The sequence below is a fragment of the Amphiura filiformis genome, chromosome 11 (assembly GCF_039555335.1).
Source record: "Amphiura filiformis chromosome 11, Afil_fr2py, whole genome shotgun sequence".
NCBI lineage: Eukaryota > Metazoa > Echinodermata > Ophiuroidea > Amphilepidida > Amphiuridae > Amphiura > Amphiura filiformis.
The window spans coordinates 45,412,856-45,437,759 of NC_092638.1; positions in this window are offsets into that span (position 1 = coordinate 45,412,856).

Genomic DNA, 24,904 nt, shown 5'->3' on the forward strand with positions numbered 1-24,904 from the left:
GAGGTGGGAAATATCTTTCTTTAGCAAACTATATTAGTTAGAGACGCTAAAAAACCAATTCCGTAAAAAGCTCGCAGGCGAACTCAAGCCCTATAAAAATCAAAAATATCACACTAAAAGACACAATTTGACGCTTAATTTTAATACCAGGATTTAAAAAAAAATATATATCCAAGCACCAAGTTTTTAACTGACATTTCTGAAGAAAAAAAAAATTGCTTTATATTTGACCGAGAAAATTAATTTCATAGCAAAAAGGTGTATCTCTGAATTGTGCTGATTTTAACATGTATCGATCGACTTTAGCGCGACTAAGCATTTCTAAAGAATCGGTTGTGCAGGTGGCTGACTGTATGCATCTTCCTTTGGCACGATTTTAGGACATAATTGTCCTCAATTTTGTTCATTTTAGTATTGAAGTTGCAATTTTTTTGCATGAATCAAAATACAAATCCCCAGTTGAAGTACAAAGCAAATTAGTCAATCAATATCACTTCAACTTTGTGATTTATGCACGCATCATGTCTTCTGGAGGCAGATTTGAACTCATGACCTTTCGTATATAGGCCTAAATAATAATAATTGTCCATCACCAATACAGGCATATGTGATTAACAAAATAATAAATTCACAACTTCTAAATTACTTAACCTATAGAAATCATTGAAACACTGTTCTGAACTGAAATTAACTGATCTAAACAATGGTGATATATTCAAGCAATTTTAACCATAAACAAGAAATCATTTCCAAAATTAATTTGCTTTGGTGACAAGCCTATAGAGTATAGACACACGACTAAAAAAATCGATCATCGTGTAGTACTTTCAAGTATGGGCTATTATGAGCGTGAAATTTCAAGTATGCGATATTTTGTTAATCTCTCCGGTTATGTGCTTAAACCAACCGGCGGTTGCTACTCATGCATTCTTGAATATTCATATACCAATGACCTCTGCCAACCGGACGGAACCGCCCGGAACCGGCGGGCAACCGGCGGTCGAGTTTTGATTTGATCCCTAAGACGGATCTCTGCTGTGGTTTATAAGACAAAGTTTTCTTGCTCTATAGGGATGCTGGATAACACTCTGGGTCTGTCATATGTGTGTTGATTCTGGAGTCGCTGAGCCTAGGTACATGTATTTCTAATGTTAATAACAGTACTTATTTGTCTTTGTTTACGTGTGTTTACCTCTACGGCGACCACGCTTAGATTTTGCTATGGCCAGAGTTTTAAAATGATTCCATCCCATAGAAAAAAAGAAAGGTTTCCCGACGACCACCCGATGACCATTCAGAGGTCATCAGAAACCTTTCGGGTACAGAGTTGCAGGAGTTACCCGGTGGTTATCCGCTTTTAATTTGACCTTGAAAATAGCCTAAAGCATTGTGGGTGGGTATATGGTATCTAATTTGCATTTGAAATTTGCCGGTGTCTACCGGGAAGTTATCCGCAAAGTTCTCATTTTTTGATATGGGATTCTGAGGATGACCAAAGCTTTGGTTTAGTTTTACAGTAGCTTTCTTTTATGGCTTTAATTATTTCTGCGCTGCCTATATAACAGCGTATACGCCGTAGAAGTGATATCATAATCGGATTAACTACCATAGCAATAGATAAATACAATTTTTGAATAGACCGCCTTGCACTACAAACACATTGCACTAATCACCTGTGTATGTCAGCAAACATTGATTGAATACAATACCGCTCTTTTCAAAGATACTTATCTTACAGGTGCGAGTGATCAGCCTTTCTTTGACATCTATGGTTCAATGCATCGGTACCGCGTGAACGTTGCAGTGCAGGGCGGTATAGACGAATCCAACGAGCCAAGTCATGGTCAGGATTTGGTCGGACATCTTTGGGTAGCCACTAGCCCCAACCTGGTGTTTTGAGCGTTCAATTGTGCAAATAAAAGCCGCCTAACACCTGGAGAAGATGCAAGGACGAGGGGGGGTTAATAGAATAATATATACAATATAGATAATTCCGCAGGTAATCCCGTCGCATCTAATCGTACATAGTCCTTTTGTTCGCAAGTACATCAATGCATAGATACCGCGTGTAGTTAATCCGATTATTATAGCTTATTATATCACTTCAACAGAGAATATAGAAGCTGTGTGTTTTGACAAAGGGAACTGTATTGTTTAATCATTCTTTTGTCCACCTGTGTTTTCAGGAAGGTGTAAAACGGGTGATGGAATGCAGTTTAAAATTTTCGCCAAGGCCGAATCATTTCACATTTTGGGTGCATTTAGCCAGCGGCTACCCAACTAAAGGCTGCTAGTCAGGTGTAGGAATGCGTGAATTTGGATTCCTCTATAGACGAATCTAAATTCACGCATTCCTACACCTGACTAGCAGCCTTTAGTTGGGTAGCCGTCGGATTCAATGCACTCAAAATGTGAAATGATTCGGCCTTGGCGGAAATTTTAAACTGCATTCCACCACCCGTTTTACACCTTAATACATAATAATCGGTTTAACAACACGCGGTATCTATGCATTGATGTACTTGCGAACAAAAGGGCGATGGGATTACCTGTGGAATTATCTCTATTATATATATTATTCTATTAACCCTCCTCGTCCTTGCATGTTCTGTAGGTGTTAGGCGGCTTTTATTTGCACAATTGGACGCTCAAAACACCAGGTTGGTGCTAGCGGCTACCCAAAGATGTCCGACCAAATCCTGACCATGACTTGGCTCGTTGGATTCGTCTATAGTCAAAATTGTATTCATCTATTGCTATGGTAGTTAATCCGATTGACTACGTCACTTCTACGGCGTATAGAACGGCGCATAATGCACTGCAAGTTTTTATTTAATTTTTATTTTTTTCATTTTTTTATTTTATTTAATGACATCTTTAACGAGGGTAAACCCTGATCAGTGCAAGCACTGCTTTCCACAGGGGCCCTCGATACAATAAAACATAAACAAATGATTTACAAGGAAATAAATGTAAAATACACTTAGAAAGTCATTGCACCAATAATACAAGATATAAAACAAATATATATTATAAAATTACAAACTACATAATATATACAGAGTAATACCATAAAATATTTAAAAGATTAAAACACATGAGACTATAAACAGGATAGACTAGTTAGGTTTGTAAAATGTGCTCCTTGAGCGACTTTTTAAAGTTAATGATATTGCTTATTTGTTTTAAATTGTCAGGGAGGTTATTCCATGCTGTTGTTCCAGAGTACCTGAAGGAACGTTTACCAGTTTCAGTATGAACAGAAGAATGAAAAACATTTTTATTTGCAACAAATCTAGTGTTGTATGAGTGAATGTTTATTTGTGAATGAATGTTGTCCCTTAGGTACTCAGGAGCCACATTATTAATACACTTATACATAAGAATAATTCTAAAATAATCAGCCCGCTGATTTACCTTCATCCAATTGAGTTGTTTGTACAAATCCTTCACATGTAAATCCCTAACTTTACACCCAAGAGTCAGTCTGGCTGCTCTGTTCTGTAAGACTTGAATCTGATTAATATATTTACTTGCGGCAGTTGACCAAATTGTACAACAGTAGTCGATGTGAGGCAAGATGACAGCATTACATAAAATATTACGAGTGTATTGATCAATATACCAACTTAACCTTTTTAAAACACCAAGTTTTTGTGATATTTTGCCAGCCATTTTTTCAATATGCTTATCCCATTTAAGTTGCGGGTCAAACCACATACCAAGATATTTAAATTCATTCACATTCTCAAGAGTTTCATTATTGATTTTATTTCCAAGTCACCCATTTTTCTAGTTCTTTGGTGTGTTCCAAAAGTCATAACCTTTGTTTTAGAGGCATTAAGTGTTAATTTGTTGGTGTTCATCCATTTAGAAATATGGTCTAGTTTCAATCATATGAGTATGAAATACAACTCATCACCATTGGTGACGAATTCAACAGTCAATGTTATTATTATTTTAAGCTTTAGTAAGAACGATTCCATTTTACCATAATGGTTACATACCACTAATACACTGCAAAATCCAAGTGTTTAGATTCTAAACACCTTTTTGTAACACTTATGAAACGTGTCACAGTATTTATTTTATGTCACAGTGTTAAGTTTCTATTACAGTCAACACCGTGTTTAGAAACTAAACACTATAGTGTCCAGCTCAACTAAACACTATAGTGTTTAGTTTCTAAACATGGTGGTGACTGCTGTAGAAACTAAACATGTCACAGTATTTAGAAACTAAACACTGTGGCATGTTTAATTACCTGTAACACTTAATAGACACTGTGACACGTTTAGTTTTTACATCAATCAATACCATGTTTAGAAACTAAACAATATAATGTTTAGTTGACCTGGACTTATAGTGTTTAGTTTCTAAACAATCATGGTGTTGACTATTCAAACTGAACACAATCAACACATGGCATGTTTAGGATAATGTGTTTAGCCAAGAAGTGTTTAGCATTTTCAATCACATACCTAAGCTTGTGATATGTTTAATGTGATTTCAACGAAAACATGATAGTTTCTCATTCCTACACAATTTTTCGTAAAATATGATAATGTCACTGATGCACTGCCTAGTGCTACAATTGTTGTATACAAACATACAAAAAAATTACATTTTCTGTGTCATTTTATTAATTAACCAAATTTCAGAAAACACATTACTTTCTTCAACCATTTCCATGTTTGACCACATTTTTATAGAATTTTTACCATAAAACAGTGGTAAACAAATAGTTACAATGCATCAAATATGAATGTCATTAAATAAGGAACACTATGCCATTACACGGTGCATCCTTACAATTTATCTGACATAAATATGCTATTTAACATGCATAAATAAATGAATACATGAATACAAAAGCCACCTAAGTCCATGGGAAGTGATTTTGAGAGAAACACCTGTGTATCATTTTAATTCCTTCAGTTTGATTTACCTGGTCAATATGGTAAGTTTTACGTGCAAATGAGTGGATTAACCTGTATTAGGTATGACGATTAGCATTTCAGGGACTTCGTGGGGTTCATTTTAAATTTTGGACTTAGGTGGTTATTTGAATCATATACAAAGACAACAATGTTAGAATGAGATTACCACTAGTAAGATAATACAAAATAAAGCGCACAGGTATGTATAATGTTGATAAGCATTCTGCCATGTAATATAAACCACACACTTTCCTTTATTAAACCCATTTTTTTTTTCAAAAGTCACTCTCTAGCAATGAATGTGTTACAAGTGGACTTTTATACATACTGGATTTTAATCAATGTGTTACAAGACTCAAATCATGGAATTGGGTGATTCTTTCATACATGCTATTTTTCGCATGCTTAATAGACACAGAGGATGAATTTGAGTTGTTCTTTCATACATATGACAGGCCTATGTAAAGGAACACTTTCCCATGCTTAACTCAATTTTGTTTAAGTATGGGCTTTTGTATTCATATATTCAAATATTCACAAACATGCTCATGAAAATATCAGAATAGTCATAATTTCAAGCAAAATCAATTTCCCATTTTGCAAGGGTAAATGAAATAAGTTAAATCAGTTACATTAAAAAAATGTTCTAAGAAATCATTCTGTTCAGGGTAAACAGTGCCTATCACAATTGGTTTGGGTTTTGGTAATAAAAGCTTACACCATTGGGTTCTGAACTATCATCGGTCAAGTCATCTCTATTCCCAAACGCAATGTCATTTCTGATCAAAGTGCAAACCCTACCCCCTTCTCTAATTCTGTCCTTTCTTATAACACAGTAGCCGTCTATCATTATTTCACTATCAGTCACATAATCTTCAAGCCAAGTTTCGCTTATAGATAATGACGGCTGCTTCTGTTTTCCTAACCAAAGTTCGCGTAGCCCAGGCTATCAAGACAAGGTTGCAAAATTCATCAGGCTGTTCTATATAAGCTTATTGATGATAAAAGTCTTGTGATGCAGAACATGTTTATTTACAGTTACCTTAGCAGCAATTCACCTAGTAGCAATCACTAGCAAAGTAGTTATTCACCTATGAGCTACAAACGGAACAACTACCCTCTGAAAGATGTGACTTCAAGGTAGATTTTTCCCGGTGATGTACGTACGAAACACATGTCTTTTAGCTATAAACAACCTGTCGCCAAGCTAAACACAGCAAGTTTCCCAACTAAACACTGTGTTCAGTTTCTAAACACGTCACATTCTCGGTCACATGTGCAGTTTCTAAACGCGTCACACGTTACCTATTTTAAACACTATGTTTAGCATATCAATCTTTATTTATGTGTTAGTTTCTCAGCTAAACACTGTGTTCAGTTTCTAAACGCGTCACATGTCACCGAATTTTGCAGTGTAGGCCTGGGCGATACATGGAAATACGACGAGTAACTATTTGCTTATTTATCTGAAAAGACTGCATTAAAATCGCTGAAATTGATCAAGTTATATAGCCCAAAAAAGTACGTTTTAGGGTTTGATGCTTCAAAATGTTATATTTTCTCTCATTATATGACATTTTTGTTGCAATAGTATCAAAATTCATACGCACGGCTTCGCTTTTTGGTAAATATTTGCCCTACCATATTGTGACTTTCAGCTTCGAGGCCGCACTGCCATTTTAAGGTGTTTACGGTTCAGTGCGTTAAAACAAGAAAAGTCTCAGGTCAACCTATGTTGAGTTTTTGATCATTTGGCATCTAATATCATATAGTTTCACCTGATATTAGTGGCATTTAACTGTGAGAGTCACTGAATATAAAAAAATTCCACCAGAAATTAGCCATATTCTCATTGAAACCCGTGTAATACTTAATTAGTGGTATTTAACCTAATGGCTCATGACCTTTATATTATGAACTTTCTTAACAGGGAGAACTGAAGATTACTTTCTTTCTCACTTCAAAGCTCATTTTGCAAATATTCACCAATGCTTGCTTGAACCAATCAAACGCTTAGCAGAACAGCATCAGAAGAACACACAACAAGCTGATTGGAAGGAAGTGATATACGACTGGAGAGAGCAAACATTGGACGAATATATGGAGGGTGTGAAAGAGTCGGGAACAGATGCAAAGTATCACTTTATCAGCGCTATTCACAGCATGTATTACATGACTAATCCAGAGGAGAAGCTTGGATTTCTGTACGACCAACTCGAAGAAAGTGGAATTCTTTTACTTCTGTTAACGTCAGGTAAACCTATTATGAATTATCTGCAGCAAAAGTTTATGATTTAATTTGTCGATTCTTACAGAATCTATCATCGGTATTGAAGATATGTTTGGCTTATGTATGATTTCATGACATCTTGTGTAATTCCTGTGTTTATCAGAATTATAACAATTACATCCGAAATGGAATTGGAAAGAGGGTACGCCTATGTATTATATACAGTTTCAACGGGTAAGTAACTATAGACAGGTAGATCTACATAAATGCTGAAACTAATGTACAGCCTGTCTAAAAAATGTGCATGTAAAAAGCGCCCTCCTTGGCAATTAAAAATACTGTTTTGACATCCCAGCAAACACAAATGTTTTAAATAAGTTATATGTGACCGTCCACGGCGAATGAGCCGTAAATTCCTCCCCGGTCAATTTTGTTTTATTTCGTGTTTAAAAATAAACATCATAAACTTAAAATGGTATATCATTTGACTTCAAACGATATCCAGAAGCGGGGTTATGGTTTGTTAAACTTTGCTCCTTCAACAAAATTATAGCTTTTTACAGTTTTACATGTGTCTCTTTTTCCACATTGCTGGCAATAAATATCAAACAGTCATAATGGGAGGTCATTTCAAATCATCCCCAAGTCAACGAGGTTTAAGAAAGTTCTCGCATTGTTAATTGTTGGTTATGCATACCTGTACAAAATACAATGCCTGGTAACCCACCACTTGAACAGGATTTAGCAAAAGCAAACAAAGACCAGAGCTATTAAAAGTTCTATAGCTATCTAAGGTAGAAGCTTATTATCCACTTCAACAATAGGATTATTGATTAGTTTTTGACTATCAAAATAAGACGGATGTCGGGCCAGCTTAAGTTACCGATGAATTTGACCTTCGTACACATTTTACACCGTAACTCAGAATACAATGTAGGGAATTTACGGCTCATTTGTGCTGCCGGGTCACATATTTTGGGGTTTGTTTTAGGTAAAAACGTTTTAATAACATTGAAATGTCGGGTTATATAAAGGTCATGAAATCGTTTAAAACGTTTTGTATGAAAACACACTACAACAATATTTTTAAAATGTTTTCGAAATGTCATTGTAAACTATTTTTGCAAACATTTTTGGACAAATATTTGCACTCAGCAAACACAGAAATGTTCTTAAAATGATTTTTACAAAACGTTTTAATAACATTTAAATGTCGGGTTATATAAAGGTCGTGAAAACATTTTAAAAACGTTATTGTAAATATTTTGGGCAAACATTTGTTGCAAAATAATTTCTTCAACCCCAAAATAACATTCTGTTTAGAATGATTTGTACCAAGTTTAAAAAAATGTTTTTGGAATGTTATTAAAACGTTTTTATACCCTTTATATAACCCAACATTTAAATGTTTTCTGTAAAACATTTGTGTTTGCTGTGCAGTAAATTACCAACAAATGTTATTTAATGTTATGAAAACGTTTTATACCATTAATGTACCCTTTATATAACCCGTCATGTAAACGTTTTCTGACCACCTTTTATAACCTTTTGTGAATGATGTCGAAAACGTTTTGTGTTTGCTGGGGATGCTTACATCTACGCCAGTAGCAAAGTCTCAGTGGTAATCTCGAGATATGATTAGTTAACAACGAAGAAGGAAAATCACAATTGTGCCACTTTTACCAAGGAATAGTGCTGTACATGTAAATAAATGATAGCATCAAGTTTATCGAGAGTTCCTACGTTAAATCAAAAGAATGCATTGATTGCACAACAATACTAACTTGTTTTTACTGTTTTTACTATTTTATCACGATAAATGCATAATGATTCTCTTTTGCCACTTGAAATAGATTGAAGATAAATAAATATTTCACATTCTGCTGTAAGCATGGTAAGGAGGCTGTCATTTTCTTCAGAGTGGGGTGGGTCATAAATATACTGGGGGGGGTTCGTAGAATTTTTAGACCAAAAATAGAGAGGTTATAATTTTTACACCAAAATTAAGGGGTGTGGGTTATATAACTATTAAGGGATGGTGACCCAAAATGCGCGCGCATTCTTTTACCTTCTGATCAAAATGTACGCACAATGTTTAGTTATATAATTTTGCTCCGCGCGACTTCTTTACACTTACGATCTAAATTTTAACACGCTCCGCACACTTTCTTCGCATTAAAGTTTTTGCGCGCTTCGCGCCGTAGTTCCAGCAATGAATAATTTGTCTGTGTAGGTGGAAGGGTGGGGGTGGTCATATAAAATGTAGACCTGAGATTTTACTCCGGTCCCCGACATATTCATGACCGACCCCTTCTGAAGAAAATGACATCCCCCTAAAATTAAATACATGTACATGTTAATGATTTTATCATGTAAATACTGTTCTCTTTGTCACTCAAGGCATGTCAAAAGGCAAACAAATATTGCACATTCTGTTGTAAAATTAAAATCCATGTCAACGAAATATTGCATATCGCAAACGTTTGAAATATTACTGAGCAATTGTTACATAATCTATATCCTACAAATAAATGTTCTTTTATTAACTGTACTGTATTACCTACTACATAACCATGATAACATTGTATTCAATTTTCTAAAAGGTGGCCCAAAAGGGGTTTCATACATGTGTGTTTAGTGAAGCAGATCTCTGGATTGCCAAAACCAAAATGAATGAAACAAACAGTATCTGCTCCCTTGACATTGATGTAAGCATCATGTCACAACAGTATTTTTTAATTGCCAAAGATAGCGCTTTCCACTTGCACAATTTTTTTTTGAGACTGTATATATATAATTATTCATATATTTTTCAGAAAAGAGTGTCATTGGTCGCGTTAACCCTTGGATGCCTTCTAAATACAGCAAATATATGATAAAGTCTTCTCGATATGTTCTTGACTACTTCGAAGCTCGAGGCATCCCCTTTGCCCTATACAGCCGTGACGATATTGCAGATATTAGTGGATTTCTTGACAAGGACGTCTCAGAGGAAGCCTCCCTAGTTCTTGATTTCCTCACACACGTCAAAGATTTCTACAAAGCACTCTTACCATCGGGGATTAAGGACAACGTGTTTTCAGCTGTACAGGAAATGGCGGGAAATATATACAAATCAGTGTCGCAGGAGGTAATACATCCATGTTAAAGTAAGATGGGCGGATATTTTCGTACGGGGATTTTGCCTTTTACAATGTGTATTCACTAGTAGATATTTATAATGAGAATTCCTTCAAAGCGATGAGAGGACAAAACGATGAGAATTGATAAGTTTCAAGTTTCAAGAACAGATGATTGGGGGTTTACAATTGTGGCAAATAAAATTAGAATTCTTTCAAACCGATGAGAATTAACTAAAACTATGAGATATGAAACTTTCTCATCCAAGAATGAGAAATGGTAATTAACTTATTTAACAACCGTTCACATCGTGTTAAATGTTCTCATTTAGGGAGTGTTCAGAAATACCTTGGTGTGTGTGGGGGGGGGGGCTTTAAAATATGTAGGGGGAGTCATAAAATTTTTGGAGTTCTGAATAGGGAGGGGTTAAAAAGTTTGGGTGTGTGAACAGGGGGTTAAAATGTTTTTGGCATATAGAAGGGAGGGGGTGTAAATTTTTTTTGCGCGCCGCTAGAACGATGAATTTTGACAAATCGTTCAATACTTTACTGTCAGAGATATGTATGGTAAAATTGTCTTATTTATAACTTAATTTTGAGCTGTGTCAGTTCCTTCTGGTCTGCTCTTTAAATAACTAAAAAGCTACAATGTCTTTGTTCTTCGTTCACATTTTACAACAATGTTTCATGTAGTACAGATTATTATCACTGTATTTTTATAGAATGGGCGTTCATGTTCTCTCCTATATTTCCATGGGGGACATCCCCTAATAATCCAAATAGAAGAAAAATGAAGCAATAATTGCCCTGTGCAGCTTTGTATTTAGCACAAAAAGCTTCGAGTGTTTTGGGCTCAAATAATTATGGTAAAATTGCACAATTTTGCGCTTCGCGCACATTGGTCCTTCAAATAGCAATATACATCTTCATTTGGGGCTTAAATATTCTTTTATTGAATATAATTGAATATAGTTGCACAAATAAAACATGCTTATGAGCTGCTTTACAAAATGGCAAAACATTTCCATAATTCCACGCCTTTTATATCAATGACATGGGTACAATTTCACTGCACATGAATACAAGTTTTATATGTTTTCTCTGTCCTTTGATGAAGAATAGTACATTATAATGAGGGGGGAGTCAACATATTTTGCACCTAATATGAGGGGGTCAAAAAGATTTTGGTCCATTAAGAGGGGGGGGTCAAACAAGTTTTGGGTTCACGAAGAGGGGGGGTTGAACTTTTTTTCCACGCGACAATTTTTTCCAGCCCCCCTCCCCCACAAAAGTATTTCTGAACACCCCTTAAAACAAGGTGACAAATTCTTAATTACTACTTCTCATTCATTTGGATGAGAAAGTTTCATAGAAATGAGAAAGTTTCAGTTCTCATAGTTTTTGGCCGATTCTCATCGGTTTGAAAGAATTCTCATTTGATTGTAAACCCTCAACATGCTCAAACATATTGACTGACTGTTCTTGGCACTTGCATTGATGAAAAGATTAGCTATAATACAAAAGGCATTCATGAAAGAGATTTGCAATTTCGACTGAAATCAAACAATTTGATTACAATTCTGTCCATATTTTACGTATTTGTACTTAAATAAATCATGCTTCTTTCATGTGTAAAATTTGTGCTTAAATTAATAATGCTTCTTTCATGTGTAAAACCTTTTCACAGATGAGTTAGCTAAGAGGAAAACATTGATTTACATTAACAAAAGTGGGATTATTGTCTTTTTTACTCCCCAAGAATAACGCTTTGATAGGCTCTGACCTGTACTGGAGTAGAATGTTTGAATCTCCCGAATATAAATTCCCGCACATTACTCGTCGATACTCGAAAGAGCTCAAAATAAATAACTTTTTTTTGATGTCCTTTAACATGTTTCCATAGTTAGCCATGGTTAGCCATGGAGATCTATTCTGTAGAACTGACCGGTGATTAAGTCCGTTTTATTGGGACGTCTATCACCATCGACGAGTAATGCCATTACTCGTCGATACTCGAAAGAGCTTAAAATAAATAACTTAGAAAATGTTCTTGATGTCCTTTAACATGTTTCCATAGTTAGCCATGGTTAGCCATGGAGATCTATTCTGTAGAATTGACCGGTTTATTGGAACGTCTGTCGACCATCGACGAGTAATGATGTAAGTCTGAAACGATTCACTTGTCAATAATTTTCGGGGTTTATTTTATAATAGGGGAGCTAGAAGAACCTCCTTTGCACCCCCATAACTAAACCAAACCAACTTTTTAGGTTCCTGAGATGACCCCTAAACATAATCAGAATGTTCCCAAAAATATGAACTGGCCCCAAGGGGGTTATCTAAGATGACCAAGATGACATAGAAAAAAATATCCGAAATTAATTAGAATTCCATCACTACAACTGCTGCACCAAGGGGGATTACGATAAATCAGTGTGTGAAAGTGCAGTATTTTAGAAAATATGAACGGATACTCTATTCAGGAAAGAATAAAAGAATTGCGAAAAACTTAATTTTTGTGGCCAATGAGGATCAGAACTTGTATGTATGGTATCGCAGCAAATGCTTGGGTATATTTGAAAGTTAAATTAAAAAGTAGTGCGAAAGTGAATCGCAGCTAGGGCTGTAGCATTCTTAAAAAATTCCGGATATCGGTACTTTTTTCCAATAATTATAGCTATGGAATACCGGGTGAAATGAACCAAGAATGTTTGTTTATTATCAAACAATGATGAATGACTGTAGGATTGGTGTCACTTTTTAAATTAATAAGTGTTTAATTTATTAAAGTTGGGACAGTAAATGACATTTAGCAAGTTTCTGATATAATATCATGCAACAATAGAACTCATGTATTTTAATGTTGCGTGTAAATATAGCCTTGCAGATCTTAGACTTCTTTATATATCGTTTATTTTAACTTGCTGGTCACGCTACCGCGTGACTCTAAATATAGCAGTACTTTATTATACATTGCACTAGAATTATTTTTAATCGCATGTGATCAAAAGTTTAAAATTACGAGGCGATGCTTAAAAATGGTCAAAGTTCGACTTATAATGGTTTTATACAGTGTGATTACTCAAGCCTTATGTTGATTATTATCATATGATTAAAAATGTAATATTATTGTGCTAATTAACCCTTGTGGGCGGGATGTAACTCCCCCCCCCCCAAAAAAAAACCAACATATAGGGCAAGGCATTTAGGTTGTGTAGAGTAAAACTATAGACGTAAGTTAAGTTGTAGAGTATTTTATATACATGTAATTGGTTTATCCTTTGTTTATGTATAAACCATGCACATTCTTTTTTCAGTCATAACACTGAAAGGCGTCCAGTAGCCTGTAAGTTGTAACCCATACCAATCACTATTTTTTGACTCATGGCTGAGCCATTCCATGTCAACTTTTGGGATGTGCACCGCAGCACCTCTTCAATTTTTTTCTTTTTCTGTGTGGTGATAGATATTGATGAGAAAGTAAAATCCTGAAAATTTGAGCTTCATACGCTATTTCGTTTTCCCGTGACATCCATTTGAAATTTAGGGGGATCAGCGTAAAAAATGTGTCGCAACGCAAAAGTCGATGTTTAGAGCTCCATAAATGTATAAAGGGAACCCCCTACAACTTGGAAAAGTATGTATCCTGGGGTACTTAATTGTGTAGAGTTCAAATCTGACATCAGAAAACTTATAACTCCTTTACTTTAGAAGATATAGGGCCCTCAAAATGCAACTTTGTCCATCCAGGACCAACTTCGGGGGGTCATAACTCCAAAAGTAAAAAAAAAATGTTGTCTATTTTTTTCCCAGTCGGAACCCTTTGGCAGGACATTACTCTTATCTAATATTGAGTTAATTAGAATAATTTTAGCTGAGATATTACCCATAACTCCAATAGTACATTTTTGTACATTTTGACCCCCCTGAAAACCAATGTCAGACATTTTGCCCCACCATCAACTTCAGGTATGTTGAAAATATGTTCTTGGACAACATTTCTGAGAAATAGTGGCTTGGGGTCTTGATGACTTTGCTTTAAAAACATCAGTTAGGTTTGCCTACTCACATATGAGTCATTCCAGCCACACCAACAAAAAGGGTTGGTTGGTCAGTGGTCATCCCCTCAAATTTTGCTGAAAATCATTTCTAGCAGAGTTCTATGAGCATAATGAACACATAGAAAAAATGAATGCTCAAATCCAAGCGGTTTGGGAGATATGGCTTGTCAAAATTTGGCCCAGATCCCCACTTTTTGCTCTCTCGAGTCGCGTCGTTGAATTTGTAGCGTTTTGGGACATTCATATTTTGACTTTGCAAAAAAGATATTATACTGAAAAGTACTGGGGTGACTTTTACCCAGAAAAACAGAATCTGGCCTCAAAAACATTGTATCTTATCTACTGAAGAAGTTATAGGTCTTTCAAAACCTCTTTTCGTTTCGTTTTTGACAATTATCCATTATCCATTATAGCCTGCATTAATTGGGTAAAAGTTCACTTCCAGCTTCTTTCGTTACACAAGTTCTGAAAGCTAGGACTGCTCCCTTGACGTTGATGTAAGCATCATGTCACAACAGTATTGTCGCTGACCACTACTGGCCATATCACTCCATAAACTATTAAACAACAACATGAACCACACACACACACACGCCCACACACACACCCACACACCCCAAAAAAAAAAAAAATCCTTAATCTTTTCTATGTATCGTCCATCAACTGTCACTTGATGGTCTCTTAAAATGGGTAATGGCGGCGCCCAAGGCTACTTCACGAATTGTTTAATTCGAATTAATCATTTCGATATTACTCAATACTTACTGATACAAGGAACATCCTACACAAAACAAACTATTGATTTTCTATGAGTTAGCTCAATCGATAAGGTGTTCGACTGTGGTGCGAGAGGTTGCGGGTTAGAACCCTGGTGGTACCTAGTACGCTAAGTTTGCTTGAAATTCCCCTGGACACGGAACTTACTGCTAATTGTCTCGTTGTAACCCATACGAAACTCGGGGACCTGATTCTGGTTGCGATGGCTATTTGTGGAATGTCTAAGGTGTGCGCTCTTGTAGCAGCAAAGTCCCTGAATTGTTTGTTGTTAAATGGTTTATGGAATGATGTGGACCGTAGTGGTCGGCAACAACCCGTAAAGTGTGCTGAGGCTTGTGGAACATTGTCTAGGCGTTGTGTCTGTGCGTGGCGCACTATATCACTGCGCTGTCTTTATGAACAATTTGATACTATTTTGAAGAATGGCGTAGTATTTTATAGATTTTGACAGTATGAGCTTTGACACTCCATATCTCAAAACTATGCCCAAAACTAACAGAGCCCGAGTAAAATTATCTTCCAAATAGGTGGTCTTGAAAGCAATATCCATCAAAAGCCAAACTTATACGCCAAAACAAGGTAAATATCATTTGAAAGATCATTTGAATCGTGTCTACCCTCTTGTTTGATGAAACAGTACTGAGAGGTTCTTGATGCATTTCAATCATGGATAGTGAATTTCACCCAACGTTATTGGTCAATGTTCCTTGTGTGTACAATGGATGTTTATCCAATCAAGTCACTCCAATCTTTAAAGCTGGAGACAAATTAGATGTTGGAAACTATAGACCTATTTCTGTTTTACCTCTTATCTCAAAAACTATTGAAAGAGCTGTTCACAATCAACTTTATTCATACTTTACAATCTCTGGTATTCTCTCCGATAATCAGTCTGGTTTTTGTACAAATCATTCTACTACAACTACTCTTATAGATGTTGAAGATTATATATTGAATAATATGGATAGTGGACGTGCTACTGGAGCAATCTTTCTGGACCTTAAAAAGGCATTTGACTGTGTAAACCATTCTCTCTTGACAGAGAAATTGTATTGTTATGGTGTTCGAGGTAATGTATTAGAGTGGTTTAAGTCTTATCTTAATAATAGAGCTCAAGCTGTAAATATTAATTCCACACTGACTAACTTTAAAAACATCAATATCGGAATTCCTCAAGGATCAATACTTGGTCCGCTTCTGTTTATCATTTTTGTAAATAGCTTACCTGATACTGTTAATTGTAAATGTACTATGTATGCTGATGATACCACACTTCTTTGTACTGCTAATGACCCTTCTACTCTTCAATCTGAACTACAGACAAACTTTGATCATATTGCTGATTGGTTCAAGAGTAACAATCTTACTTTAAATGTTAAGAACACTAAGTTTATGGTCTTTGGTACTCGTCATATATTGGAAAGTTCAAAAATGTTCACATATATCGTCGGGTGCATCACATACTGGTCTATCTTGAATTTTTTGACTTTTTTGAGAAAATTGGTATATAGTTCTTTTTTACGGAGCTCTTCAAATACAACAAATTACAGACCTCAATTTTTCCTAGATAATTAGTTATAAAATGTTTAATTTAAACTATCTATGATTTTTTCAAAATACGTATTTTCACATCTCGCAAAAACACGCATTTCTAGAAAATCGCAATTGAAAATCTTCGTATTAAGTTTACCTTTCTATAATTTAATTAGACTACGGATTTTCATGAAAGTGGTTTTAAATTAAAGCATATACTTAGCAGATTTATTTAAGTGGAATTTTGAATTATATTTATGTATGCAGTATTGCTTAAAACTACACCAAAGTTGTAGTTCTGTATGTGAAATCGTTAATTTCCCGATATCGTATTGAAAGTTAATTACATACTGGTCTATCTCGAGATAGACCAGTATGTGATGCGTCTCAAGTCACATCATTGTTCGCGAAATCGAGATAGCCCCCAAGATAGACCAGTATGAAACGAATTTTAAATACGATATCGGGAAATTAACTATTTCACATACAGAACTACAACTTTGGTGTAGTTTTAAGCAATACTGCATACATAAATATAATTCAAAATTCCACTTAAATAAATTTGTTAAGTATATGCTTTAATTTAAAACCACTTTCATTAAAATCCATAGTCTAATTAAATTATAGAAAGGTTAACTTAATACGAAGATTTTCAATTGCGATTTTCTCGAAATGCGTGTTTTTCGAGATAGACCAGTATGTGATGCGTCCGACGATATTATAATAATGATAAACATTGAGCGTGTAGATGAATACTTGGTCAAATCATTAACAAAATGTCTTCATGTCTTCATGTATTTCCAAACGTGGTATTATTAGACGTATATTTAAAAATATTATGTTCCAAGAGATACTCTCATCATGCTTGCTAATGCACTTGTCATGCCAAACTTTGATTACTGTAGCTCTGTTTGGTCTAATTGGGGTACTGAGCTTTCAAACTCTCTTCAAATTCTGCATAACAGATTAGCTCGCATTATCTTATCTGCTGGTATTAGAACACCTGTTAATCAGTGGCGTACCGTGGCCGCCCCAACCCCGGGGGGCTGAAGAAGAAACAATTTTGCCGCCCCTTCATTAACAGCCTGAAAAGGTTGACCCAATTTTTTTCACGGTCGTTTGAAAAAGTGAAGAGCAAAAAAAAAAAAAAAAAAAAAAGGATTTTAGCGCCCTAAAAGCAACCTTTTTTGAAATTTTTTTAGGCTTTTCAATTTTTTGCGCCCTTTTATCTTTGCTAATTCGTTTTGCCGCCCCCTTCTTTTTTCCGCCCCTCTTTTTGCCGCCCCTTCTTCTTCCGCCGCCCCTTCGTTTTTGCCGCCCCCTACTTTGACCCCGGGGCTGGCGCCCCCAAAGCCCCCACCAAAATACGCGCATGTTAATGATATGATGAGTATCTTAGAATGGAACAAACTAAATGAAAGATGGTCTAACCAAATGTTGGTGCTAATAATCAAATGCCTTAAAGGTATGGCTCCTAGTTACATATCATCTCAATTCAATTCCATGTACAGCATGCATTCTAAAAGTACCAGGAGTCAAACCAACATTAATCTCCATGAAGTGTCATGGAATATCAATGCAGGGAAAAGGACTTTTACTTCACGTGCTGCCAACATTTGGAACAGTCTTTCTGCTGATATTAAATGTAATTATGAATCCATGAGTCTTTGTCAATTTAAGCATAGGATTCTTGCTTCATGAATTTGTTTATTCCATCTACATTATAGCAACATCTGTGTATTTGTATTATGTAATTTTATAATTGTAAAATAGTTAATATAAACTATGTACTTGTATGTAATTTTATCATTTTAAATTGTTTTTAATCTCTGTTTAAGAAGCTTGTGCTTTTGGCTCCAGGGCCTCCTTGGAAATCAGTGTAGTAACATCGAAGGGGCTACCTTGCCTAAAGAAAGATTAAATAAGTAAATAATAAATAACATTATATACCTCATATATAGATTCCTGTCACCTGATTGGTTGAAAGTGCAGTCATTGAATTAACTATGCCCGCAAAATAAACTATGGACCGGTCCATGGAAATGAACTATGGACCGGTCACGTGCGTCACGACAAACTGCGCGTTTTCCCAGCGTAAAATGATATTACGCACGCGTTAATGTTTTCACGCGCTATAATTACGCAGAAATCGCATATTGTAATCTGTGTGCCGTTCGCATTGAAATCATTAATTTCTCTTCCCAAAATCGATGCTTTTAACCAAACAGATGACAAGAATCTTAAGATTTGGTATATAAAACAAATATTAACTGCTTTTTATTCGGGGCGTGGTTAAAATTATAGGCCCGCGGTGATCTCAAAACCATGACTATGCCCCTCGGCTACGCCTCGGGGCATAGTCATGGTTTTGAGATATATTGTATATTGTATATTTTTATTAGAAATTACATAGCAGCCAACGGCTGAATTGCATGACATTTACATTAAAAATAGCATTATGAAAAATACATACATTTATAAGTAAAACACTCAAACATTAAAAAACATACAAATAAATAAGAACACATTATAATTGCACTTGACTGGATTTGGAACAATATTAAAAAAAAATGACTGGCAAGAAAAAACAAACTACATTGCTTTTAGGATGTTGGTGAGAAATGGTAGGGGCCTATAATTTTAACCATGCCCCTCATAGCAGTCAATATTTGTATACTATGCCATTTTTAACCCTGATGTGACAGTGACGTTACCGCGTTGAGGCATCTGTTTTGCACAAGCATCTATATATGCCGCGTTTTTAAGCGAGTGCATGTGTATGCTAGCGCTTTGAGTGAACGCTAGCGATTTAAAGCCAATGAAATGCGCACTGACGTCCCCGCCACATCCGGGTGAAAACTGGTTCACACAGACAAAATATTCACACGTTATGTAAAAAACGACGATGTAAAATAGATTGTACACCATATATGCAAAATTTAACAGTTTATACCATGCCAGATTGTAAATGCTTCAAATACATATTTGAGCTGTAGCAAAGCTACTTTGTGTAATTATAATCATTGCATGAAGTGAAGTAAAATGTGAGCCAGTAACCTGAGAAATTAATCACCATAAGTTGAGTCTTTGTGTGAAAAATCTGTTGGGGAAATATTTTGCACAAAACCCTATTGAATTCACACACAAAACTTCAAAGCCCGGGCGCACCCTCTAAATTTTATCTGAATTTCACGAAAATTTGTATGATGTATTTTTACACCAAAATGAACAATATTAGAGATTGGCCCGTTAAAAAAAAGGTTGAAGAATGTGTAATATCAAATAAGCATGAAACATACAACTCAAGGCTCAAGGTATTTATTTCAAATGACACCAATTATATATTCCCCTTCATAAAGACATCTTATCTCCGTTAAAATTGATATGCTGCCTCTATTATGTACAGCTTTGATCCCTTGTTCTCTAATTACAAAGTAATGCATGCGTAAAATGAATTTACCAAAAGCCGAATCCGGATTCGGCCGTCTGCCGAATTCATAACGAATTATGTGTGCCATTGCAAAATTAAGAAGTTCTAGCAATATGTACAAAGCATAGGCGAAACAAATTATTTTAGGCTAAATATATTTACAAACATGCGATTTTTATTTTGCGTGGCTTGAAAACAGCAATGTTGACAAATTTGAAACCCATTCAAATTATATGTAGCTAATTTCTGAAGTAGAGATAATATATCACTTCATGTAAAATGTCTAATTTGTCATTCATTATACACGGCTGTCGGCTTAACCACTAGTATAGCAGGCAATTTTCCGCATGAGGAAATGGTTGATCGAAGCTCTAATAAGTTTTATCTGTATTAGAGTATTCATCAAGATCCAGGATGATAAACCTTGCTAAACCATTTATCAATGAGGTTTACTAGCAAACTTGTGTCTAATTTTAAACTATATGTGACATGATCAAAGGGAATGAGTCACATGTCGGCAATTTTCAATTAGAAGTTTTTTACGGCATTTTCTGGCAGATTACAAATGCTACATTTTGATGCAAACCCCATCAAAATCGGATATCGGAGTTATGAGCAATTTATCAATGGCTGAAAACCATATAAAACAAAAGAATTTGAACACTGTTTTTGCCAATATCTCAAAAACAATATTAGCGACATCCGACTTGATCATGTCACATATATGGAAGAAATAACAATTTTCAAGAAAAAGGTTCTTTTGGCCATTACTCCTGTCACAAATTGACAAAGTTGACTACGTTTTAAAGACTTTTAAAATTCATAGAAACCTACCAAGACACTGGCGATAGAAGGAACAGCCCTCATGAATATGTGTGAATTCATATCGCATAAAAAGGGGAGGGACTTTGCCAGTTAGTGCGCTGTACTGCTATAATCTGTGGTTACATTCCCTTTGTATTGCAGTCACCAGATGAAGAATCCTTCAAAGCATTATGCTCATAGTTGTGTGCAGGACATAGGTCAGAGGTCGAAGGTGAACGCCCAGATGACCCTTACGTGAAGTTTATTTATCACAGTATGAATGGGAATGATGTTGAATAGGCCTTCGACAGAAATCACTCTCTAAATATCATGTTTGAAATCAATAGTATTGTGTTTGTACAAGCAAAATGGAAATCACTGGGCCTCAGCAAGCCCCTACAGATATAAAGTGATTTCATACAGAGATTACTACCCGATATCCATGCTTTGCTGGCTGGTATCTCTCAGTTTATACTGGGATTTACCTGTATAGGAAAATTAGCAATAAAGCTCAAAAATTGTATCCAAGCCAATTTCTGTATTCACAGTGCATTTCTATTACTTCCCTGTTTTAACATAGTATGTACTAAAAGTCAAACTGTTTACATTTATCTTGTTGAAACCCACTCCAATGTATTCTTCTGGAAATGTTCCAGAAAAAGTATAGTTTGACCTATCTGTTATGTATGGTCCTTGAGTTATTAGCAAAACGGTCAGGTGTCAAGTTTATGGGTCAGAACCTAGAAATGCGCTGATTTTAAATAAAATGTGGTGTGATCAAGCAAAATCAATTTGAAGTGGGACATATCAATTTTCATTTTCTTATAGGATTGTAAACAGCATTTACAAAGCTACATTTTGCAGAATACCCATTGAATTTGGACAACCAGATTGTTTTAATATTTTCTAAAACAATAAGAAACAAAAGGAAATACTTCCTTTGTTTGGCTATATCTCAAAATCAATATATCCGACTCCCGGACTGATTTTGCTTGATCACATCACAAATGGTCTTGTTCCTATAGATGCCCTGCATACTTTTATCGATTGGCTCCAAGCAAAGGATTTCAACCGGTTTCCTTCCCCGTAATCATGGCGCGGGTGTAGTCCATTCAATCAAATGTTGTCATCAACCTATTTGACCGTAGTGCATTTGTTATTTGTCTGAGACGAACTGTCGCGGTAGATGCAATCATGCTCTTGTTGAATGCATTTTATTAGTCCGCCAATTTACGGGGTGATACGTCATATGCACAACCTCTATTGCAGAAACAAAGAATAGTTTTCACAGCTAAGGCCAAATGATGTTACGCGAGTACATCGCAAAACAGGTCAAAGGCCATAGAGTTCGATGTGAATTGACCTGTTTCTCTATGATACATAGGTAACGAAACAACCATGGTTGTCGCAAACTATTCTTAGTTTTTCGAGATCATTTAAGTTAAGATGTTTACACATGTGGAGCCCAAAATATAACCCTTTGACCTTTTCGCTTAGGCCTGTGCATCACATTTAGAGGTCAAACTATATACATTCTTCTGAATACTTACATGACTTATGATTAGACTCATTAGAAGAATACTCTGGTGCTGGTTTAGAGCAATATTTTGAAATAGGACTAAGTTTGATGACCTTTTTCTCACTGGAAAACAGTGGCGTAACATTGGGCCAGGGTACCCGGGGGCGAAAGTAGATCGGGTGCCCTTACCGTGACCAAGGGCATGCATGGTGCAGAGCTAATAGGACTAAGTTTGATGACCTTTTCTCAATCATTGATTAATTTTTCATACAGGAACCTAATAGAAATGCATTTTGAAAACAGAATTTGGGTTGCACTTTTTGAACTTTTCGGGTTTTGACATTTTTAGCTCTGACCTACATCAGTAGCCATGGTAACTGTTGATGTTTGTTCGGAATATGGAATGGACTTATTACTTGAAGCCGATGGTTCCACAACGTTAGCATTATGATAACATTGGACAGTACACACATGTGATCTCTGAACACCTTCAAATCTATTTGGTGTTTGATCAATCGGAGCAGGTATATCAGCAAAGTCGTAGAGATCGTCGAATTCCCGGTCGAATTTCAGTGAAAAGTTGCTTACATTATCCGACTCAAAAAACTTTGAATAAACCTGGGGAGCTGTAGATTCGTTTGGCGATAGCGTGTCTGCGAAATAGAAAGACAACATTACCATGATTACAAATACTAGTAACTACAAAATACCTTATGCACTGGCTGACAAGAACAAGAAAGGTATCAAAAGGTTTTTGAAATCACCCAATAATGAAGGAGCTATATCGATGAAATTTTACCAGTGTAATCACTGGTTCTTATGTACATTATGGTTCAAACATGGTCCCATAAGTATGTTTACTTTCTTTACAGGTGGCGCTAGATGGGCGGTAAGCGCATAACCTTTTGATGATAGATACTCCACTTTCTTCACTGTGGCCGCATCATCCCTAAGTGATGGACGTTCACTTCTTGGTTCATCTGTGAGGGACATGTGGCCAGTTCGGAAATCCTTTTTCAAAAAGTAACAGTGCCATACTTCGGGCAATCATCACCGTAAGTAGTATACGGGACTGTAGGGACGATTTCAAGGTCACACGAGCTCATGAATATTAATGAGGGGTGTGGCTAATTAGTATATATGAATATGAATGAGGGGTGAGACTAATTAGCATATTTGAATATGAATGAGGGGGGCTAATCGTTAAAAAAAATCCCCACAAAAAAAATAAAGAAAAATTTCCACAAAAAAAATACCGCCATTTTAAAAAGGCCAACCGGTTAATCCGCCATTTTGAAAAGGTCAAACCGCCATTTTGAATGGACGTTAATATTTAGGGACGTCGAAAAAACGATTTGAGCAAATGAGAAAGACGAGAAATTGTGTTTGCTTTTTAATCTTTCACCTTAATTAGGAACATTTAAGAAATAATACTAATAATTCTATATTTTGAAGAATATTAAAGAGAACACGAAGAACGCTAGATACGTTCAGATCCAGAAGCGTTCACTACAGTTCACTATTCTCGCTTCAAACTCTCCAGGTTGTCCCTAGCACGGTTGGCCAACTCCGCTCGCTTCAAACTATCCACCTTTCCCCTAGCCCGACGGACCAGCTCAGCTTTCGTGTAGATGAACCCATCTTGTAATAAGCAATAAGCGATTTTTCGAAATATCATCATTTGTAAAAGCCCTTCTCTTCCGTTCCGATATCCTTTATCTTTCCATTTTGCCACGGATACCGTCGTACTTTCCGTAAAATCGACCAGGTTGACGTCCAAGTTTTGAATATTAGCGACCTCTAACCATATAGCACGAACGTAGTTCAGATCCAGCTCGAGTAAGGCTTCTTCATAAACTACGTCCCATAAGGGGTCTTCTTCGTCAAGATATAAACAGTCATGTTGGGTCTGACTCGGACGATCGTTTATACAACCGTTACAATGTTTTTTCATCGATGCTTCGGTCAGGCGTTGGAACTCTTCACCGATGATGTAGTGTACAAATTGACGGAGTAGATGGACCTGTCTCTCATTCTCCGTGTCTTCGAAACACTCGGTCCGATAATCTTCTTCTTCTCGCCCTTTGCTAAAAGATAGGCGATCCGTTGAACCCATAGTAACTCGGTTTGTTGAAGAAGCGCTATCGGTTTACTGATCGAAACTGAATGACTAGACCCTCGAAATACCTTTTTTATAATACAAGAGCTCCTCGTCCGAGTCTCTCAGGAGGTCCCGGAAGGTAACGTAGTTGACCGATTGAACGGTTTGGAAGTAATAATTTAAGTTCTTCGCACCGTCGATGTTTATAGTATAGTTAGAGGTAAAAAAAAGTGTGTTTTTTTCTTTACAGACACGGTCCTCTACAGCGTGAGAGGGAAACTTCACACGACGTCGACTAGACCTCTCTTTTATATACATTGTCCAAGTTGTCCTGTTGGTTCACGCGTATAGTTTGAATTTCATCATGGTTACCATTTCTCTCATCCATAA